Genomic DNA, 20,549 nt, shown 5'->3' on the forward strand with positions numbered 1-20,549 from the left:
TCTGTGGTCATGCTTCTGCCTTATGTCATTGCACACTGGTTCTGATATCAAGTGTTAAAGCCCTGCAAATGAATCTGCTTTTACTTCTGCCCCTGGGCTCGGTCTCACGTGGGCTCAGCCGTAGCAGGGAAGAGATGTACAGCACTGCTTTGAGCGCAGCCTCAGAAAACAAGGTGGCCCTGTCAAGTGTACAGCTATGGTGATGTGTGGTCCTTCCTTCACCTTCCCCTCAGGTTCTCCAGAACAAAGACCAGAGATACAATCCAACTTTTAATGATATCTACTAGTGCAGAAGAAGCTGCCACAGCCAAATGGTCATAGTGCCATAGTGAGGAAGGGCAAGACCATGCTCCCTTGCAGACATCGTTTTTTCCCTTGTAGATATTGTGGCTTTGTTTCCCCAACAGTAGTTTGTGTGCTGGGTGTCTTGATATTCCTGCTTAGGGAGAATAATGCCTTGGCCCTAACACAGCACTTTCAGACACTGAGTCAAAGTATTTTTAAAGATTGAGCAACATCCCTTTAGATTAGATTGAGAAAATGGGGTATAGACAGAGCAGAGTGATTGCTGGAAATCTCTGATCAGGGCAGCAGAGGGCAGGGCCCAATAGCCAAGTTCTTGTTCAGTAGTCTATTCACTTGGAAATGTCTCCATAGGATTCAGCTCCCCACAACCCAGTGATGCAGGGTGAATAGTTGTGAGTCATCAGTACAAAGACTGGGCTGCACTTTGCATTTTTCATTATATGTTTGACCAGCTTACTTCTACCTCACTTCAGTAGCCTTTCAGAAGTACCCTCCTCCCTCTCTTATCCCTTGAGATTTCCGTAAGGATATAAATGATCACCACTTTCACTAACTATAACATTTTTCTCTCTTTTATTTACAAGATGAGTTGGGAAACTTCCTGTACCATCCCTGGGAAACTGGACAACAAGCAGGACAGGAACTCCTGCATTAACACAGCTTGTATTAAACACACACTGGTGTGATGAGATCTGAGAGTGGGAGAGGGAGAACTACTGGGAAAGGCCAGGATTGCTCCCTGGTGCAGGCAATGCTGCTGAGAAAGCACAAACCAGCCGCAGTGGTGAAGTCATGCAAATGCAATGCTCCCAAAGGCCACAGGAATTGTGGAAAGATTTGTGTAAATATCTCATGCATTCTTGTGCTCTAAGGTTTATGGAAACAAAAACCACAGTCACAAAGCTAATGCCACATTTGCTTGTCCCTTCCCCCTTCTGTTTCTTCTCTACAGAAAGGTTGTAGAACTGTTTATGAGCAGCTGAGAAACTGAAATTGTTTCTTTCTCCCTCTCATTATTATTATTTTTTAAAATAGTAACATGAAAAAGTGCAAAAAATGGCAAGCATAAATAAGGTTAAGTGGAGTGCAAGGGGAAGGAAGGCTGATTTGTGATTACTGTGTCGATCTATTTGCCATAAGCATGCCTAGAAAGTCTTATGCCCCAGAACACGTTCCCTAAGCAGCTTCAGGCTGTGCACTGTCACTGTTGCCCACAAACTGGAGAAGAATCTTTCCCCTTTCTCTGAACTAAGTTACTCTCTAGATCCTGAATACAATTGAATACTGACATTCCCAGGGAAGATACAGTACACTTACTCTCCTTCATCGCTTTCGAGGTTTTATCATTCTTCCTTCAGTGGCATACAATACCTGAACATAGACAACATCAGCTTTGTTTGTCCATCTCCTGGCATCGTTTCTCCCTATTATTGGGCACACAGGGATGCCCTTGTTTCCTTCAGATGCTTTCTGTCATTTTAGATAGTGGTATCACACTAGAGAGGGACAGCCTGCACGGGGACTGCGATGGTGGAAATAGCTTGGCAGAATAACACACCTGCTGTGTTGGTCCTGCCGGTGGCACAGCACTGTATGGGGGAGCTCTGCATCAGATGGTGCTATTTTCACAGATCTTAGCTAATTACATTCCCTTACAGACAAGAAAGAGGAGAGAAAAAAAGGCAAAAGGAGCTGCTAAAAGCCCTGGGTCCTTAACCTGTTTCAATTAACTGTCCCCTTTGAAGGCTGCATTACCAGCATCCCTTCTGAATAGCTCTGCAGTCCAAGAGTGGGAATGAGGGGAGTAAGGGCGAACTCCAGCAGGGCCTGGAAGCTGTGAAATTGCTGAGAAAGAAAGAGAACAAGTTGTGTTGCCTCCTAGGGGAGCAGCCAGCCGGGCTGCTGGCACCGGGACTGCTGAGACCTAGTGCTGTGCTGACAGGCGAGCATCCTTCCCATGTCACTAAACCCTACCCCCTGCTGACTTCCCACAGCACCGCAGAGCCTCCAGGCTGTAAAGGGGCATTTCATATTTTATTTTATTTTATCCATGGGGAGACTTTTGACATGGGACATGGACAGCGCAAGTGTGTTCTCCCACTGAGCTGGTGGAGGACACTGAGAGCAAGGCAGCCCCAAGCAGCCCACAGCTTCAGCAGATGGCACTCTTCCCTCTGCATCCTGCCCACTGCTCCCACTGCCCTTTTCCTGGAGGTATTTTTCTTTTGGCTAAGGAATAAAGCTGAGGTTCTGGCCACTTGTGGTCATTTAAAAGGCCACGGTGTTTTTCAAAATGTAGGGGTTCTGGCCTAGGTATGCCCACCAAATTGCAGCCTGGGCAGCATCCCACCAGCCCGTGGCTCCACCGGTGACTGTGCTTAGCTGTGATTTATTTCTTCTCTTCCTGTCCTAATGGAACACCCACGGAGTTGTGAAAGCCAGGCCCAGGGAGCAAACTGGAGCTTCTGGTGCATAGGAGACAGTGATCATTACTAGGTGTGAGCTTGTATCTACAAGTGTTTCTGGACTGAACCTTTAGAAATAAATAAGCATCTTTTTGTCAGTGCTACTTTTCTGGATGTATCTGGTACAAACACAAATAAAAAAGAGGACAAAACACCCCACATGTCAGCTATGAAACATTTATTAAGTTAACAAGTCTACATGGACTCATAAAACCATCCTCTGCACCGGTTTCTACAGCCATTTATGTGTGCAGGCTTTAGCTGAAGAAGAAGGCTCCTGCATACTGCTCCTCTGAACTCCTAGCTGGCGCAGCTCCATAGTGGCAATTGACTTGCTTCTATCTGTTGCCTCAACTATGTGAAAATTATTTTATTGCATTGCATCACCAAGGTTGTGATTGGATAGATGATTTTATGTTTTAGACTCTAGTAGGGGATGTCATCATTGTCCCTTTTTTTTTTCCTTTTTCTTCTTTTGGTGTGGAGTCCCTCACCTGCAGCATGAGGTTTGAACAATCTCTGAGCATTTTCCTACCTGCCTGCAGCTTTGCTGCAGCCTCTTTGCCCTCTGCTCTGCTGTCAGCCCTGCATGCAGGGCACAGCACTCCTGACCCTAGCCCAGTGTTGTTTGCTTATTTTATCTCTGAAAACAAAACAAATTTCTCTGTGTTTTGTTCTATTTCCTACACGCCAGAATCTTTTGTTTTCACTTGCAACCTTTGCAGCTTCCAAGAATTTTTACTCCTTGTGGTTTGCCGAGACGCGCTGGGTTCAATAGTCTGCCACCAGTCCCTGGCCCAAGGTCGAGGATTCCCTCCTTTTCCTTCCCAGTATTGTCCTGCATCCTGCAAGGCCCTTCTCCTTACATTGCTGCAGTTGCCGTGACAAAGGCGACTGGCACCAGGCACACTCCTGCTGCCACGGTGACAGCTGCTGAGCCCTCGCCAAGCTCTGATGACAATAGCATGACCTCAGATACTTTATTAAGAAAGAAAAACTTGAAAGGGAGGGTACGCTTGAAAGCAGACAATAACACCTTGTCTCGGTGCAGTGCCTTGTTTTTGCCAGTCAGGGATAGAAACTGATTAATTTGATCTTGGCCGAACCTCTCTCAGTCTTCCTCCCTGTTCTAAGTGTGGTCTCTCCCATGCCCATTCTGGACTTAGTTGCACAGCATTAGCTGCAGGTCTAGGTGTGGAAATAGATGCCTGACAGAGAATGGAGATAAGCATCACAGGGATTGGCAATTTCTTTTTAGTGCTGCTGTTACACTCCCTACTTGGTTATTTCAGTGTTTCAGCTTCTCTGTCTGTGATATGGGGTAGTGGTACTTCAGTCATGGAATCGTAATAACAGATGATTGGCCTGAGTCAGAAGGGACCTTAAGGATTATATAACTCCAACCCCCTGCTATGGACAGGGCTGCTCTCCACCATATCAGGCTGCCCAGGGACCCATCCAGTCTGGCCTTGAGCGCCTTCAGGGATGGAGCACCCACAGCTTCTCTGAGCAGTTGTGCCAGCACCTCACTGCAATCTCAGAGAAAAACTTCCCCTTACATCTCAACTAATTCTCCCCTCTTTTAGTTAAATTCCATTCCCTCTTGTCCTGTCACCATCAGACAATGTAAGAACTCAGTAAAGGTCACCAGGGGTAAAGCCCCCTGAGCTACCTGGGTCTGCAGGGAGCTGTGCAGTGGATGGAGCAGGGTGTTGAGCTCCGTGCTACTGTCCCATGGAAACACGGTAGGGAGGTGAGTGCCTGTGTTCAGCTCTATCTGAAGTGAAGACACAGGGGTCTTAAGTTCTTTACTATGAGAGTGGTGAGGTGCTGGAACAGGCTGCCCAGAGAGGTTGTGGATGCCCTATGCCTGGAGATATTCAAGGCCAGATTGGATGGGGCCCTGGGCAGCCTGGTCTAGTATTAAAAGGGGAGTTTGGTAGCCCTGCATGTGGCAGGAATGTTGGAGATTCATGATTCTTGCAGTCCCTTCCAACCTGACCATTCTGTAATTCTGTGGGTCAGCAACCGGGATGATGCTGGCAGAAGACCTTTGCCTGGAACCACATAGAAAACCTGAGGATCCATAAATACGCTTGGCAAAGCGAAGAAGTAGCGCTGGTCAGAAAAATTCTGACTAAACAAGTTTTTGTTGGAATTTACCGATTCATCAAGATCAAAGCACTTTGTGGAGAGGGTCCAATTTTGACAAAGTTCTTTCCAAAACCAGGCAGGGCTTGAAAACTGCCTGCCAGGCACATTTCAGAAACCTGGCTAGTTTTCTGCTGATTTACACCCTTGGTTTCTCAGTAGTTCACCAAATGGCCATGAAGGAGTGTGGATTTCCAGGTGTGATGACTCTGAATCATCTCCTCCTGTGCAGGTCCCCAGGTGACAGGCTGAGCTGGGCACAACAGGCAGGGTGCTGCAAAGGGCCCGGCAGCTCGTAAAACCCGGGGCTCAGGGAGGGCAGCTCTGCAGTGCTACCACATTTTCTCAGAGCCTTCTTGTTAAATAGAAGTTGGCTGGCCTGTGTGCTGCTGCTTTTAATTCTGAGCCCTTTCACTTTGAGTTTGGAAGCCTTGAGTCTGAATTTTCTCCTTTTTATGCCCAAATAATTCAATTGATTTCAATGGAATTGCTGATCTGCTGAGTTTGTGTAAATCAGAGTTTTCAATTAATTGCCTGATAACCTTTGAAACATAATGTGTCCCACACAAATACCTAGATATTTCACCTTGGTAGCTGGAGTAAACAATTTTTCTTTCTTTTCTAATGGAAGATAATGGTAGTAAACTGTAGGGAAAAAAAAAAAAGAAAGTAAGAAGAGGAGGAAAAATTACAGACTGGACCTGGTTCTTCTCAATATGCAATTCCTCCTTTTTTATCCCTTGCAGCTGGGTTTGTGTGTGTATAAGTGTATGTGTGAAGGGGAAGGAGAATGAGGAAGGGGTATTTCACATTTCCCATGGTATGTTTTGTTTGCAGTTGTGATAGTTTAATTGATAGTGCATAATCTCCAGGCCTTTACAAAGCTTTTTTTGAGCTTCCCTTCATGGAAGAAAAAATAGCTGTTTTTTTTTTCACAGAGGACTTTTCCAGTGTCTAGGGTAAACATACAGTACGGGAGGAGTACAGAAATATGCCATTGCTTTCAGGCTTGCCCATGTCCAGATGTGCATCCCAAAATTTGCTAGCATTGAGGAACTTAGAACAGGCTTAAAGAAGCAGGATTTTACTGAAGGAAACTGGATTTTACTGAAAGAAACAGGATTTGACAAAAAGGAGCAGACCAATGAAAACTGAACAGAGAACATTTTCTTTCATAGTACCTAGTATTTTGCAATTGTGTTAATTTACTATACTCCACAGTAGCATGGTTGCCTTGTAGAGCATATTCTTTGCCTTCTAAATATATGCTAGCATTTTTTTTCCCATTTAGATGCAAGATAATTTTCTAGGCAATATATTTATTTTAGCTCTTTTTTTTCCCCCCACTTCCCTAAGTCTTATAGGATTTCTCTCCTGTCTTCTTTATGCACCCATAACATCAGCTGTTATTAGGTTAAGATCAGAATTCATTGTGGGGAGCAACAGTACTGCAAGGACTTGACATGAGATCAGAAATAATGCTGCAGTGAATTTAAAAATATATATATACTATTAAAAAAAAAAAAAAAAAAAAAAAAAAAGTAGCAAGGTTTACGGTGCCGAAAGCTCTGGGTTTCCCATCCAGACACCATCTGTGAAGCACTTGGGGACAGTGCCTAATGTCTGAGTCATCGTGTTTGGCAGTCATTTACCCAGTGGTCTGTTTCCCTTGGGGGAGTATTCATTGGGGGAGAAAAGGAATGGTAGAAAGAGGGAAGATAAACTGCCCTTTAGCCTCATGATTTATATTTGGTCAGAGTACCCCTGTTCTATTTTCTTTTACTTGGAATGTATCTTGGACATGTTGTTTCAATATGAGACAATCAGCTGGGCTCTCAAAGGAATGTCCCTGGAGACTCGGTGCAGCCTCCCAGTAGGGCAATATGTTCAGCAGAATTCTAAGATGTATTCTCCAACATCTGCAGTCTATTTGTGCCTCCAGAATATTTCCCATCAGCATTTGGGGAATCAAAAGGCGCTTTGAGAGATGGTCACCAATTCTCCACACTGCATGATAACTTGTAAAATGTTTACTTCTTTAAAATTCTACTGAGCTAGTGGTTTCTTTCTTTTTCTTTTTCTTTTTCTTTTTCTTTTTCTTTTTCTTTTTCTTTTTCTTTTTCTTTTTCTTTTTCTTTTTCTTTTTCTTTTTCTTTTTCTTTTTCTTTTTCTTTTTCTTTTTCTTTTTCTTTTTCTTTTTCTTTTTCTTTTTCTTTTTCTTTTTCCTCCTTCCTTCCTTCCTTCCTTCCTTCCTTCCTTCCTTCCTTCCTTCCTTCCTTCCTTCCTTCCTTCCTTCCTTCCTTCCATACATCTATCATCTATCTATCATTTAGAAACTAACAGCAGAAGGACATGTAAATGCACTTTAAGTTACTCTTTCATATGAACAAGTTCTGAATTTAGTAGTCACCTCTTGGTGGGAAACAAGAACTATGAGATATCACGGACAGCACAGTGAATGTATGTTCTGGCTATGTGACAGCAAAAATGACTTACAAAACTGACATTAGAAGTGGGTTCACAGTCTCTTGGAGAGTGTTATGTACTGCATTTATGGTGCCATATCTTAATTTGATTGTTGTGTTTTGTTTAAGTACTTTAGTATCATCATCTAAAAAAGGCAGACACAGAATTAGAAACAAATTCTAGGTGGGTAACAGAAATATTAGAAAGCAACAGAGAACATATTCCCTGTAAGAAGAGATTGAAAAGATTATTTAGTCTGGATAGTAAAAAAAAAAGCAAGAGAACATACAGCATAAGAGTCAGAAAAAATAATAGATAGTGGGCAGAAAGCCAACTAAAATCTTCTTCTCAGCCTTCATAGTGATCTAAGAATTGGGAATGCTCAGACACAAAAAGAAAAAAAGAATAATTGACACAATGTGCAATTGATCTCTGGGCACCAGTGTTGCAGGATATTACAAGTACGAATAGCAGACAGTTGGCTGAAAGACTGAGAAGATTGCCAGACACCAATATTAAATGAAAATGTCATCTAGGTAAGATAAAAATAAATCCATCTAGCTTTATTCAGAAGGGCACATAAAGGTAAGAAGAAAGATAGAAAGATGAGTATATTACAGGGATGGTGGGAATACAAGGGCCCATGTGTTCCTGTGGCAGACAGTCTCAGTCACCTGTTGATGTTCGTGGTAAGCTATTGGTAGGACACCGATTTCTGCTTGAGTTCAGCTGTTGGGAGCATCCATTAATAAATACTTGGGTGAAGTTCACTTCCACTGTTACTCTTCTGCACTAACAGTTTTAAAGCAGGGAATTGTAGCTTTTCATACAGATGAGAGGAGACATTTCTCAGCAAGACAGTGACATTGCAGAAATTATGGGCAGCTTTGCACTAGCACTGCTTGTATTAGCTGTGTGTGGCTGAGTAGCAAACTCAGTGGAAGAAGTAGGTGAGCTATGACATTCCTCCACTTCAAGGTGAAAAAACAAGCTGTGGTGCTGCAGACGAAGCATATGAGTTCACACCAAGCAATAAAGAAAACACCTAAGGTTTTGATTTCTTTTTTTTTTTTCTGAGATCCTTTTTCTGTTCTGTGAAAGCCAAATAAAAGCAACAAATAACAAAAAAATCCCTAAACAAACAGTTGAGACTTTGACTTGCGAAACTGTATTTGCATGTTTGTTCTGAAGAGGTTCCCATAGCCCGGCTCTGACTTTTATCTATCCCCACAGGATGTACTCCTACACTTTTTCTTCCAGGGTCCCATGCTTCCTGTGGGTGTTCCCACAGCTGCCAATTCAGACAGCTTGGGTCTGTAATAGGCTTTGCACAATTTTGAAGATGCTTTTCTCTCACTCAGTCAAGTGACTCCACACACGCACGCACACACACATACACACACACACACAAAGGCAGATGTTTAGCATCAGGAATCAAAACAGAATTTTCGCACCACACAGCACATTCTTCTCTTCCTGATACCTTTCATTTCCTCTCTACAGGATATGGAGCAATTTTCCTCTTTTGCTGCTGCTCATGTGAACTCAGGAATCTGTGAATTATTCTAGGACATCTGAATTCCCATGTAATCTTCTCTGAGAGGTACAGGGGTTTGGTTCACTGATGTCTCATGCTTCATTTTTTTCTGCTTAAAAGATAAATACAGTGTTTGAGGAGAGATAATAGCACCGGATTACTTCTTGTCCTTGCAGACTGCGATTTTCAACACTTGAAATACAAGAGCTTCTGAATGCAATCTTTCTGAAGAAAAAGTCAGCTTTCTTTCAGAATAAATGCTGTAACTGTGGGCCAGAAATTTCAGAAATGCTACCTAACTTTTCTGCAGAGGGTTCTGCAGGTCCTGGAACTAAAGAAAGCCAGACTCAGCTGATGCTGCAGATGAATCCTCCCAGTGGTGTCAATGGAGAGACTCACACTAAAATTCTGGCTGTTTGTGGCTTTAGATTGTCCTGGGCCATTTTCTTGAGGTAATGTATCATTACTTTAGGTGCTCTGATGGTGCTCTGCATGTAGTCCTTGTACACCAGGCTGTTGGATTGCCTAGAAAAGGTGTTCTGCTGAGCCCAGCTCAAACTCTTTCTTTGACCTTCAGCGCTGCCCAGAGAAAGTGCTTCTGCCACACTGTATTGTCCAACACAGAATGCCTACAGACAACCATGCAGTTTGGTACGAAGAAAAACTTGGAAAAAAATGAGTGCTACCAGTCCTAGTACCCAACAGGAAAGGAGGACCTCATTTGTTTGCAACCAGATTCTCTGTCACAGAGATCCAGGGTCCTCAGTATATCTTGGGTTTAGCAATGTGACGCATTTTGTTAAACCATTAGGGTAGATTTAGACTAGACGAGGGTAGATTTAGACTAGATATGAGGAAGAAATTCTTTACTGTAAGGTTGGTGAGACACTGTAACATGTTGCCCAGAGAGGCTGTGGATGCTGCCTCCATGGAAGCAATCAAGGCCAATCTGGATGGAGCTTTGAGCAACCTGATCTAGAGTGAGCTGTCCCTGTCTATAGCAGGGGGTTGGAACTAGATGATCTTAAAGGTCCTTCCAACCTAAACCATTATATGATTGTATGATTAGAGACAAAAAAGGAACACATTATATAACAAAAGAACTGCATGGCAAACACATATATTCTTTAAGCCATTCATTCATTAAATCACTTCATCAAAGAATTGCAAGCTTTCTTTTCTCGTGGTGGGTTTGAGACCAAAATAAATATGTGGAACATTACAAAATTATCAACACGTGAAATATCTTTCCATCAAGGCACTATGCTGCCTGTGTTGAGCAGGTCTTTAAAGGAACCTATACTTGTTTGGAAGCTGCAAAATTCACACAGAACTGCCCTCTTTAGTTTTCAGTATATTTTAGTGATAAGGATCATCTGAATGCTTTTAAACTCATCATTTTTTAACAATATAACATTTTTTTCCGCCAGGAAAATGTCTGCTTTCCCTGAAAATGTTCATTTTTAGTTCAGAACACTAAATGTCTTCTGTAGACTATAGGATCTTAAAAGCTTTACAGAACTATTTGGTCTTTTGCCCATTTTTAAAAAGGGGTGGGGGGAACATTTTCAGACAGCTATACAAAATAAGCTCTGCTTGCACCAAACCCTTAACATAAACATATCAAGCGCAAGCTTAGCAGCTGCATAGAAGTCAGCATACAAAGAGTGGAAAGGCTTTTGAACTCATGTTTCCAAATTGGATGGGTCTGCAGCGCTTGTATTGGTGGCGGATGAGGGATAGACAGGATCAAGCATACTTCACAGATCTGTAACACTGTGCTCTACGGTTTCCCCTCCAGTTTTTGGAGCTGAGGGAGAGGTGCTATACAAACCTGTGTGGCAGATTTCCTACCCAAGGCTTCCCATACATTATAGGCAGACTAAATGGCCTTTAGATTGCTTTAACCCTCCTGAGAATAATGGCTATATCAATTAAACTAACAGAAAGGGCAGCAATGCTGCAAGAAGGAAAGATTCAGTGCTTGGCCTGAATCTTGCAGATATCTCTGCATATTTTGCCAGACATTTGCTGCATTCCTTCAAGCTTCTCAGGAACTTTTTAGCAACAATGTTGAGAGCAGTGCATCATATGGTGTGAAGAACACATGTCCTGTTTCTTACAGCTTCCTCCCCACTGCTCTGTTTCCCTTTTGCAGCTTCCTAGGAGAGAAATTTGTGAAAGATGGGCTGTGCTTTAAAAAGGTGAATCATCAAACTCAAATCCCAACAGCAGCACAACCACCTTGAATGAAAATTAAGTTTTTAACATCTGAGAACCCATACAGACTGGTAGGCATATGTGTTGAATTCTTTGTAATCTGTCTATGCTCTTCCTGGCATGTGTCCACTGCTGACATTTTCCTGTTGATACTGTTTCTACATGTACTCATAACCTTCAGACATAGCATGTAAAATTTGTTATTTTCTTATTCTTTCATTCACCTGAAGCGTATCAATTTGCATAGATTTTACTACTGCTAATAATCAGTGAGTATGCAGGGTTTCTTTGCCATGATAGAACTGATCTCTGTTAGAGGAAGAATAGACTCTCGTCAAGACTAGGTTACTAAGTCCAGACTGTTTAGAAATATTTTAGAAGAAACATTTCTTTCTGTAAGCCTTCTCAAGCTGACTGTTTCTTTACTTTCTGTTCAAGGTTAAAAGCAGGACTATGTGTCAGTATGGTACTCCATTCTATAAATTATTTTAATCCGTAAGTTTTCTAAGAAAGTTTTCACACTCTGTTGACAATCCATTGTACAAGAGAGGTAAGTGGGAGTTTTCCTGTCTGATTTACTTTATTTATATGCTGTGCTTCTGTATTCCAGCTCTCATCGTGGACTTTCCAAGAAGAGAAGAAATACAAACTGTATTCTTAAAGCATCACTCCTCTCCAAGTGGTGAGTTCTCAACAGTCAGTAGGCAACACAGATTTCTCATATTAGAAGTGTAGCCACGTCATCTGCTGAACTGATTCAACTCTTCTGAACACTCATCCATTTTAATACATATGTTGAAAGAAATTATTCTAATGCTGTTCAACACTTGAGATTAGGATAAAAGTACTTTCAGTATTGGTTTATTCATTTATTTATTATTTTATTTTGAGTCTTCTTTCCCATGTAAAATATTCTAGTTGAATCTTTTCTGCTCTTCTCCATTAAAGTTGTCACCTTTTCAAATACTGGCTCTTTCACTAGTGTTCATGGCTAATGTGACATGAGAAAGAGAATAGAATTTTATCTGGCTTAGACAACACAGCAGTTACAGTAACTTTTAATTTCAGTAGATGGTGATATTGTGAATACATCCTCAGCAATAAACTCAGCTGGTTATTTGGTCAACAGAAGTGCTATACGGGCTGCTAATTGCAACCCTATGTTGGATATGGTTCCAAGTACATGTTCTAAGTGTTAGCCCAGAAGGCAGTTTTCAAAGGAAAAAAGCTCTTCCAGAAAATTCAGTTGTGAGGCTGGTGACTGAGACGAAAGGCACCAGAAACAACTTTAAAAAGCTGCGGTACCTCCTCTTCCTTCCTAATCATCTGGATGTCTTTTTCCTCAGGGAGCATTAGTGGGTATTGACTAACATATTCAGACAAAAAGTATGGAACAGAGACTCTGTGAACTACTCTTTGCATTTAAGTTGATCTTTGTGTAAATCAACTAGGAAGGTAATGGGGTCACACATTTTACAAGATGGGAAAAAAATATTACTAAATAGCTATGATGCCACGGAAAGGGCAAAAGGTTAAGAAAATGATTAGCTTGAGGGAAGAGTCACATATACAGAGGGATGGAAACACTTGGCTAATAAGTGTGTGGCATTCCTCTGCTGTGATTTCAGAATTCACAATACCAACAAGCTTTTCTTTTCTTTTCTGAACTCATCAGAAAGTCTACATCCCCTATAATTAAAAAGGAAGAAAATCAGTAGGAAATGATAAGGGTATGGGAACTAGGAAGAAATTTTGTACTAGTGAGCATTACCACCATTTAGTTGCATGGACACAGCTCAGTGAGCAGAGTTTAATATTGTAAGTCACAAAACAAATCCCTGCTTTTTCTTTGCATGTTTGAATAAAGTTTTCTCAGTTATTTGATGGGACCAGATAAGAGGGACTCTATGCTGATATCAAATAAAGGAATGTATCCTCCATGACTTTGTTTCAATCCTGTTTACTGCTAGCTATGAGTTTTATTGCGTATTATGAACCACCAAATTCCTTAATATGCTCTATTTTAGGGAAAAGATCTCATGGCTCTATTTAGTAGATCTGCCCTGGCTGGCTATGTATCTGGTTGGATTAGTTGTGAGGCATATTTTGTACAGTGTATACTATAAAATATTCTACTTTCTCTGTCTGGCTGCTCCATATTTTGAAATACAGTTCTATGAGGACCTTGGATATTGCGACTCCCCTTGTGTTTCTTGTCTCTTCTGAAATTCAGTCCTCTTGTAGAATGCTTGCAAAGAACTGCCCTACTAGGCAGAAATAAGGGTTCTTGCAAATTGTCTTTCTTTGGCAATAGTACGCCTGTTTGAGTGAATTCACCTTCACTAGCGCTATCAGTTGGTGACAACAGTGTACCTTACTCCAAGTCTTCTACGTACTGGGAAAAGATTGTAGATAAAATAATGTCAAAGATGCAGCATTTGATGTTCCATCTGTCATTGCCTGTCCTCACTTAAGCAGCTACAGAGAAAAGAGTCTGCAAACGTTCAAAATATTTTTTAATTTATTGCAGGTATGTATGGATGGAAAGTGATGCTCCGTCACATGGATGGGCATGCTCTAGTGTTGTTTACTGTGAAGATGCTTCACATGATGGGAGTTTGTCCCGTTTAATTAATGTCAGTTCTCAATATCCTAGTCACTTATTTTGGAATTTCTCAGATGTCTACCATTTCACTGCAATGCTAGTGAGCTTTGGCAAAGAAAAAAAAGGAAAGAAAAATACTTCTAGTTTTACAAAGGTTTGTATTTGGAAGTTATTTACACTAGCGTTGCTGTTACCTGCTGCCTGATGAGAACTTCCTCAGCCCCAGACCTTATGCGTTGTTGGTTCAGACAGCTGCAGTGAGAATTCCTCCTCAGTCAGCCCAGTGGTGCAGCTTGCCAAGGTTAATCTCCTGTGTGCTAACCTACAGGGCCTCTGCGTGTGAGAAACATGAAAGTACGACCACTTTCCAATGAATGATCTAAGGAAAATTACATAAATGAAAATATAGCAAAGTCCGGTCATCTGTAGTTATAAATAGCTCTGTTGTTTGGTCAGCTGGACTCACACAAACACGCTATTGTTAGAACCTGCAAATGTACACACAGATTTTGAAATAAGAATAATGTATAAAATGAAAGGAGTAATTAATCAGATAAATGCTTGGCTTTTATTTTATGCTGGCAATCTAATAGATAGTCATGTAAGAGTCACAGTGTCGTCAATATCTTGACCAGAGACCTTCAGAAGGTTCACAGTTTTGCCAGGGGAAAGTGCTGTTCTCAGTGAGTGAAGCATCAAACCAGGACTTCTGCAAAAGATGGGCACAGTTCTTCCTCTTCCTGCAGGGGAAAGAGTTGGATTAGAGTAGGGTGAGAACAGCAGTAATCATCCTTACAGGAGAAAGGGGAAACCAAGAAATCATTGTAGCTCAGGTCATTTTTCCATGATTCCCCCACCCTTCTTGTGAACAACAGGTCCCTTTGCTATCACCTGTTCCTTCTTTCTCTTTCCTTCCCTGCCATACTTGGCTTGGGAACAGGGTGAAGGAGCTGTTTGCAGCAGTACCCGCTGCAGGCATGTGGGTGGAACCCTCTGTGGCCTGGGCCAGGGCAGGTCTTGGAGGAGACCACTGAAAGCCACCACATCTCCAGCACGGCAGATGTGGAATCAGATTGCAAGATGGAGAGTTGTTATACAAGCTTTGGAGAGCTAAGGGATGGACCTATGGCTGTACAGCTGGGCCATGCTGATAACTGGGAACTGAGGGAATTGCTGGGCTGAGTGATGGATGGGTGTGAGCTGCAGACTGGCTGTGGAGAATGTACAGTAATTATCCTAGATAAGAGGGTCAGCATGAAATGTGAGGTCCTGAATAAATGAGAATCAACTTTTGATCTGAAAGGTGTCACCTAATGCAATGAGTTCACACACGGGAACAGTATGTTCAAGACTTCTCAGTCGTGCTGCAGTATGCTATTGTCACATGCTGCCCATACCTCACCTCGATGCAGCCTTACGTACCTGGAGACAAAGAAGGCACTTCTCTCTTTCTAAAACCTGACAGAGACAGAGCTTGGTGCTGAATTAAAAGCAGCTGGGAAGCTTATAGCAAGAACTGAGGAGACATGAAGGCCTTCTCAGAGAAAAGGGGAAAAGAGAGAGTGCACTGACCTCAGGCAATTTCTGTTTGTTCCCTTCTGCCCTGCCTGTATTTCACTCAGCTCTCCTAATTATTGGTCTTCCTGCCTTTGCCTTGCAGACCTGCAGAGTGGGAAGTACAGCAGGCAGCCCAGAGGCACCGCAGCCAGAAGAGAAACGGGAGGAGGATGTGGAAATAATTGGAAATCTCTGGGTTCCAGAAAGTCAGCAGAGAGCATGCCAGCACCCTTAAGCTAAGGAGGGCCCTGGGAGAGGGTGCAGTTTGCATATTTGGAAGGAGAGCAGGAAGCATGTGTTGATGAGACAGTGTGAAGGTCTGTGAACTGCAGGAGAGGCATTCTAGGTGGGAACCACACCCTGGCTCTAATTCCCTCATCTCATCTAGCTGCACCAGAAGCCCACACAGGAGCTTTTTCAGTCCCTCTTGCTGCCAGTCGGCTCCACACCACTTTTGGGCTCTACAAATGGCCAAAATGTGGAGGAACATGGGTAGTTTGTGAGTGCTGTGTTTCAAGTGTCAGATTATAAGGCTTTGAAGTTGAAAACCTGTTTTTAAAGTGAAATTTCCTCATATTGTGAAGAACAAAGCAGCAAATTTGCTACCTGAAACTGCCTCCTATCAGTGAAATTATCAAATGCAAATGGCTTGTTGGAGTTATTCAGAGAAAAACAAATGCTTCAGAAGCAGGTTACACATTGAAAAGATATTATTTATATTTTGCTCCCCGAAGAACAGTGCAGAAAAAATACAGACATCCCCTACTCTGTGGGTTGTCATGCAGCCATGAAGCTTTTATCACCCTTGCAGTGGCAGGGACACACTCTAGGCTGAGCAGAAGGGCTTCAGCTTGCTCTTACAGGCACTTTGCTGGAGAAGCTCCTTCTGAGCCCAAGACTCTAACAGGTTATTTCATATGGCAGTTCAGCCAGTGCAAAAGGAGTGGAAATCACCCCCAAACACCCCTTCCTGGAAAGTTCTCCAAAATGAGGGACTTCCCAACTTCAGAGTACTGCCAAGACATCCAACTTCTACATGTCCTGCCAGAAGAAATATACTGTGGGACTGTGCATGGTTACTTGGGCTACTTGTCTGTTAAAAATTAAAATCATTTCTTTAACCAGGCATTGTGATTGGAGCAGGGAGAATCAGGGAACAACATGAACCCTCTTCCAAATTTTTGTCTCTCTTTCCTTCCTGGCTACTTAGGATGGAGGAATCCATCCTCTAGTAGTGTCTCATTGGAAAGCACTGGAAAGCATACACTAAAGTCACTCCTTGTTTCATCTCCCACCTGGAAGCTGCTCAGCAGGGAAGAGGGAAGAGGCAGCAGCTGCTGAGAGCTCTCTCAGTTTGCATCAGGGTCTGAGGTGCAGGGAGGGGGAAAGGGTGATGTGAGGCAGCTGGGGAATATGATGCCCTCTACATCCTTCCTGTAGTGACAGGCCTTATTCAAACACTTCAGTTTAAAAAGCTCAGAGTGCAGCTCCAGGAGAATGCTTTCAATTCATAATTAAATATGGGGCAATAGCAGATGGATAAAACAAACAAATGTGGAGGAGGATGAGGTACATACTCAAACACTCCAGAGTGTATTCTGGGAAGAAGGCATCCACTTTCCACGTGTTGCTTCCCATTCAAGGAAATCTATGGGCAGATGAACTTTGGGACCTTCTTCACTGTGCTCAGAAAAAGCATTACGTGAAGAAGCACCACTTTTTTTTTTTTTTTTTTTTTTTTTTTGTATGGAAGCAGTTCTTATGTCAGTGTGTGCTTGAAGCTCCTCCTCTCCTTCACATGAGGAAAATGAATGAGCAGCTAGGCTTTCTGGCCAGCCCTGACACTTCCCTGTCACTTTGCCAGAAGATGCAGCTCACTGAGTGGAGCCCTGGCACAGCAACCTCAGCATGCATTAATGCTCTGTGGGGCTCCGTGAGTTACACTATTCAAAGCCACTTCTCTGCATGCTTTCTATGGGGCTCTTTTCTCTGCTTGGGCACTGTGCTACCACTCTGCCTGCAGCCAACCCCATTGTTTTAGTGGTATTGATAACACATAGGTTGTTCCAGCAATAGAAGCCTCCAGGCAAGCTGAGAGGCTTCTGTAAGCCCAATGGATGGGTTGCCAGGCAAAGAGCAGAAAGCTTGAGGAGTGCTTAGCATTTATTCCTGTGCTCGTGTTGCAAAGAACTTCATGCAGTGTTTATAACCTGTGACAGACAGATTGCATTGATAACGCAATCGCATTGTGCTGGAGAAAAAAAAATTAAGGTGAACTTCCTCTTCAATCCCATTAATCAGTACATGTTACTGGACAGAATAGAAAAACCTGTGCAACAACAGATATCAATGAAGCAGACCTTTGTATTGAAAACTGTGTTGTAATTTCACAGGGAAATTGCACCTTTAATTTAATAGGAGAATTTTTCTTCTACTGTTTGTGCAATTACAGTTCTCTAACCTTTAGCTTGCTGTCAAAAGTGATCAGTTTCTGCCATCTGCCAGCCAGTCAGAGATGCAATATCATACCAACAGGGAGGTAGAATGCAGAACAAAGTGAAGCCAGCTTGAGGAAATGGTAATATGGGTTTCATATCAACTTTTTTTTTTCTTTTTTTTTTTTTTTTCCCCCCCAAGTTTAGTCTTGGAACCTTGTTTTGAAAGCAGAACATTTTTTGGCATGTCTCTGCTGATTTCTTAAATGTGCCAGTAGAGGAAACATCATGCTTCTGTGTCTTCAGCTTCTTTGTAATAAGATCCAGTTAGACAACTTAAAGCATTAAAAATTCATTAGAGCATTTCAATGTTGCACTCAATGAGACCTGCTGTTTATCAAAGCATTTCCAGCCAAACAAAATGTTGTTTAGTTGGTTTTTTTTTAGAGCATACAGTAGAACACATTTGTTCAGAATGCTTTGTATAAAATTGATTTTAAATTTATATCTAAATCATTTCCACACTTCTCTAACATAGCATTAGGCAACATTAGGTAACAGGGCAGATCTGTGAGAATACATCTCATGGCTTCATCTGCCAAAGTTTCCTTAAGGTCAAAAAGCACAAATGAATTACATCACAGTACTGGGATGGTACTCAGCAAAAGAATAAGTTAATTGCAAATGTTTAATTACTGTGTTCACCAGGAAGCATTTTTAGAGAATCCAGAAGTTTACAATTAAAAATACAGTGGCACAAATTCTGCTTTGATTTGCTACTGGTGTCTCAGAAAGATGAACTTGGGTAATCCATATAAACTATTATAGCAAAATTTATTCTTATACTCACCTCTGACAAAACTAGAAACATAAGAATCTGTGGATAAACTGAGATTGGATTCTCAAAGGCAAATGTGCCACAAGAAAATAACATGTAAGCTGAGCCGTAGGGTCAAGCCTCATTTTGAATTCACTGCATCATGTTTAATATAGATTTCTGAAGCAGCAGGAGGTTCGCTGATATTTAATTCCTGTTCAGCTAGATGGGAATTGAGCAAACCAGCTGCTGAAATACCTGATACACTTTCTCATCACCCAAAAACTTGCACAAGTTTAACTTTCAAAGCTGCTAGCACTGAAATAGGTCTGGAACTGTTCAGTATTGTTTCAGTTCTACCTTTTTGTGGGGTTATTGAGAATGCTACCTGGGAATCTGATGTTAACTACAGTGTTTCAGTACACTACAAATTTAGTCACTGCATTAGATTTGTACCAGCTTTCACTGAAATCTAGATTGGAGGTAACAGATAAACTAATAAATTGAGTTGAGACTTACGCTGATGAAGAGAAATTGTATGAGGCTTGCCACAGCTCCTATCAATCTAAACACAGTGAGGTCAGATAGTGTAGGTTGAAGGATTATGTTATTTTTCTTAATCTACTAGAAAGGGAAATGGGCATTTAAACTTTGAAGAGCAGGGACCCATTTGAATTTTTGGGATTTCAGTATTTTAAAATTTAAATGAGAACTTAAAATGTATGCTTATCTCGTGATGTAAACTTAGGACATAATGTTTCTCCAGATGTTTCTCATACATGACCCAAACAGAGAGGACTGTCAAATAACTTGATACCCAGCGTGGGAGAAAACCTTGGTTGAAATATTTTGTGAGCTGTGAATCCTTTAAGACAAGTGATCTAAAGTCATTATTTTTCAAGGAAAGTCTGAAAAGACCCTATAGACCTATGAGGACATGCATTATATATACATATTAAATATGTCTTCTTAACCCTCCTAAGAAAGATGCATGATGACAGATTGAGTACAAGTTTCAGTAGTATGATTTATCCCCAGCAGAACATGCTCAGCACTTTACATTATTTTTTTGCTTCCAGAAAGTTATTTTCATCAAAAGTACAAAAGCTTCCAAAGCTTCCTTTTCTTAAAGGAAGATCTGCCTGACCTTATCTTCTTTAATTGGCTCTGTTTAGGCTAACATTCTATTTACATAGGAATGCAAGCATAATTAAATGCTGACAGCAAGAGGTGTCTTTGTGCGGAATCTGAAGGAAAATCTTATAGCTATGTAGTTAAAAACGCTTATAAAAATAAAAAAGAGAAGTTGCTCCCTCACACACTGGGCAGTGCTGGTAAAGGAGGGTTATAATGTCCTGAAGTGGAGGTATGTAAACAAAGAGGTGGCAGTGTTAGGTCTGTGGTGAGCTAAACTTGACAGCAACATAAACAGCGTAAAGAAGCCTTCTAAACAAAATCTCCAGCTGATCAGTGGAGCCGACCCACCACAGGCCTGCAGAGCTGCAGAGAAAGAGAGATGCATTTCTAGGGGATGTGTTCCCAGCAGTAGGGAAGTCGGGGCACACCTCGAGGGGTGACGTTCAGTCACAGAGCTGTGAGCAGGTGTGACCCCAAAGGCCCAGGAGCTGTGAGGGTTGGCATATCAAAGGGCTGTTAGCGGCGCCAGGGCTTTCACTGTCCCAAATGCCAGAAAAGTGGGAAGCAGATCCATTAAGAAGTTAATTTAGCAAAAGATTAGGCTTTGTCTGTTAGGCAAAAAAAAAAAAAAGAGCAAATAGAATCCTGAACCTACTAAAAGAGTGTTGCAGCTGATTTAATGAAAGCTAAAATATTAGATTATTGACTGTGATGATTATTGACTGTACCTTTGGCTAGGCCTTTCTAGGCAGCGCTGTTTGTGTGGCGTTTGGGAACACGGAGAGGGACACCTCTCACTCTCCTCTTCTAGATTCTCCCCTTGCCTGATCTGTTGGACTCAAAACACTGTTTT

At 41.9% G+C, this 20,549-nt stretch overlaps 1 long non-coding RNA gene across 2 annotated transcripts in view; it reads left to right on the forward strand.

Moving 5' to 3' along the window:
* Positions 1 to 13,136, forward strand: part of LOC128091386 (uncharacterized) — a 29,684-nt gene extending 16,548 nt beyond the window's left edge. The window contains exons 3-5 of one of the 2 annotated variants that reach the window (XR_008211384.1): positions 8,892 to 8,991; positions 11,051 to 11,216; positions 11,756 to 13,136. This is a non-coding gene — a long non-coding RNA (uncharacterized LOC128091386). Of the gene's footprint in view, positions 1 to 8,891; positions 8,992 to 11,050 lie in introns of both variants that reach the window. The other variant, XR_008211383.1, reaches the window with a different exon arrangement.
* Positions 13,137 to 20,549: the final 7,413 nt, after the last annotated feature.

Source organism: Tympanuchus pallidicinctus, unplaced genomic scaffold, assembly GCF_026119805.1.
Source record: "Tympanuchus pallidicinctus isolate F22 unplaced genomic scaffold, pur_lepc_1.0 scaffold5, whole genome shotgun sequence".
Classification (NCBI taxonomy): Eukaryota; Metazoa; Chordata; class Aves; order Galliformes; family Phasianidae; genus Tympanuchus; species Tympanuchus pallidicinctus.